The following is a 2,846-nucleotide window of genomic DNA, read 5'->3' on the forward strand; positions in this document are numbered from 1 at the left end:
AGTGTTCTGATTTAAATGTTAGCAGGACTGGGGAGAAAATCATAACCAAAAAGTTCTCATGCCCAGGGTTGAAATAACTTTCGGGCTGTCTATACACCAAAAAATGGAGCATGTCATTCAATTTTGAGTTGGCAGTAAACAGTATTTTGTACGTCTGGGGAGAATACTGGGAAAAATAAGTGGACATCGTGAGCAATAGTGAGTATCTATATTCAAACATAACTGCTATGAAAGTATTTTATAATGAGTGTGCACAGACCTTAAAATTGAGAAATATTTGTGCAAATGAATGCAAATTCAATGTATGGAAAATGTAACAAATGGCCTCCTTGATCTTTCTCGGCTGGCTCTTGTCAGATGACTTTGACCCCTTCTTGGTCAATACTGAGGTCATTTGTTCAGGGTTCAGTACAATGTGCTGTATGTACCGTATGTGTATGGTTTGGTGAGATAATGAAGAGATCCTGCAACAAATAATTGGCTTGACCCACTTGGCCCAATGGTTCAGCTGTTTTGTTGAGTGAATGCTTGAATGTAATTAGAGGCAATTAGATGCCTACCTCGAGGAACTCCAATGCGATCTTTTGAGTTCTTAGAGATCAGCATTTTGATACATCTTGCTGTCTTTCGGTGCTGAAACGCTGACCTCTGGCATTTTTCAGATGAAAAAAGATTGCATTAGAGTTCTGAGTGTGAGACCTTCCTCTTCCTTTTTTTGATGTCTACCTGCAAGCCAGCGCCTCACTTCAAAAGATACATGTGTTTTCCTTCAGTTCTTAAGAAATCTTGTGATGTAAGGAAGCCTCACACTGCAGGCCTTGGTTTACCAACCTATCTGGGGATAGGCTACTTTAACCTTACAGTGCTTATTTACTGTTTTTTGCCTACGTTGTCCCTTTTTTAAATTCACGGTTCAAGTTTACAATTTGAGTTGTTTTCCCACAAATAGCATGTACAGGTGTCAATGGATCAGTTATACCAGCAGTTCTGTCTTAAAGAAAACCTTTTGACGTAATGTTTCCTTTTTATTAGGACCGCGTAATCCTGGATTGCCAACTGGGCAATATAGGCAACTGTCAGTGACCCCCATGGGCCCCAAAAAGCCCCAGGTTCACTCTAAAACTGGTAGGCTAGGTGTATTACGGGAGTTACTAAAGCAAAAAATATCATCTGGCAAATATCATATCAATAATGATATTACATTACAGTGCAATTTTTATTTCTTTGTTGTTAATACCTAATTACTTTTCGCATTGTGTGTATCCAAAGCTATTTTATAGTTGCTCTCATGAATCAGGACTGTGCACCAGCCCCCCCTGTTTTCTCTGCACTACCTATACTTTATATTTTTATGTTTTATATCTTATATCTTATATTTCTATATTTCGTGTCAACACTGTAAAGGGGTTGCTTCGATCTCATTGCACAGGTAGCCTACTGCAATTGTGTATAATGACAATAAAGGCATTCTATTCTATTCTATTCATAATACCAACCTTTACATGAGTCTTACTTACCTGATCTCGGGGCCCTTTCTCGAAACGATCCTGTATTACAAACACCCTTTTTATTTTTTTACCTTTTCCGACAAAATATTCCACCGTAGAACAGGATGTGTTGTGCATAGCAAGTTATTTTGGAACCGGTTGCTGATTTTCGCCCCAGTAATCCAGCCATGACTCAATTTCTAGAAACCCTTTTACACTTGTTTTATTTTGAAAGCCAGGATGACTAATTTCCGGTGACTCCCTGACTCACCGCGTGCACATTGACGCAGCTCGCTGAGGCGCTGTAGGACGACCGGATAACGGGAACCGAGAAGGGGGGACAGGAGCAAAACGCGTCAGTCTGACAGACATAGACTGGGTGCTATTGTATAACACAGGCCTTCGGTGTTCCCACCGTCCAGGAGCAGCGGCTGCGTTCTGGTATTCACCTGTTTTCTTTTATCCTCTCTCTCTCGCTCTCTCCCTCTCTCTCTCACCGCGGAGGCAGAGCCGGAGCGCCGCAGCGGGGCTCAGGGTTGCATCGGCCGCTGGCGGAGGACCTGCACATGTCGGCGCGGTGAGGGAGCGTTTGTTTCCCCGCCCTGACACGGTTGGAGGACGGCAGGAGGAGGAGGCTTTGTGGAGGGGTGTACACCGCGACGAGAAAACAACATTAGCCTACCCCGTCCAAAAGAGAGAGAGAGAGAAAAAAAACCCTAATTAAGCAGGTGCGGCCGTTTGAACTGTCGAAAGAGGATCCGTTAAAAACGAGCAAGAAGGACAACAGTGATGCGGCACCCGAGGTGGGCCCAGATTGATGATTTTATGATATCATCCACCGCCAGGACCGATCACTGATTTGTATTGATGAGGCGCATCATTGAGGAGAAAAAAACCTATAAACTGACCCGGGGTCCGTCTGTTTGTTTGTTTGTTTTTGGAGCTGGATATGAGCAGAACGGGAGGTGCCTGATTACAGTGATTTCTTTACATAAGGATCTAATTAATTAAAGAAATACACATCCGAATCTAGGCCGATGACAGTCTGTGTGTGACGCCAATACAGCAGCAGCTAGGCGTGTGTGTGCGTGTGTGTCTGTGAGTGTGTGTGTGTGTGAGAGAGAGAGAGAGAGAGAGAGAGAGAGACGAGCCTGTCTGAGCATCATCTGGTAGCTGCACCGGCTACTCCTCCAGGGGGATGATACACAAGCGATTCAGCATCTGGGCGTGAAATACAGAAGAATCCGGGATGCTGCTGATGCTGTTGCTGCCATTTCCAGTCCGGCTCTGATAGAGACAGCGAGGCGCACGGGACTGGACATCCATACAATATCGCTCCTCACTTCTCCTCCGCCTCTG

The 2,846-nt window shown here is 44.4% G+C and overlaps 1 protein-coding gene across 2 annotated transcripts in view; it reads left to right on the forward strand.

The window, feature by feature from the left end:
- The first annotated feature begins 1,768 nt into the window (after window positions 1-1,768).
- ppp2r5b (protein phosphatase 2, regulatory subunit B', beta) overlaps window positions 1,769-2,846 on the forward strand; it is a 38,257-nt gene continuing 37,179 nt past the window's right edge. Inside the window, exon 1 of one of the 2 annotated variants that reach the window (XM_034856267.1) lies at window positions 1,769-2,846. This exon is cut by the window's right edge and continues 483 nt beyond it. The gene's annotated coding sequence lies outside the window, so the exon portion shown is untranslated. The other variant, XM_034856266.1, reaches the window with a different exon arrangement.

This window comes from Etheostoma cragini, chromosome 19, assembly GCF_013103735.1.
Source record: "Etheostoma cragini isolate CJK2018 chromosome 19, CSU_Ecrag_1.0, whole genome shotgun sequence".
NCBI classification, from domain to species: Eukaryota; Metazoa; Chordata; class Actinopteri; order Perciformes; family Percidae; genus Etheostoma; species Etheostoma cragini.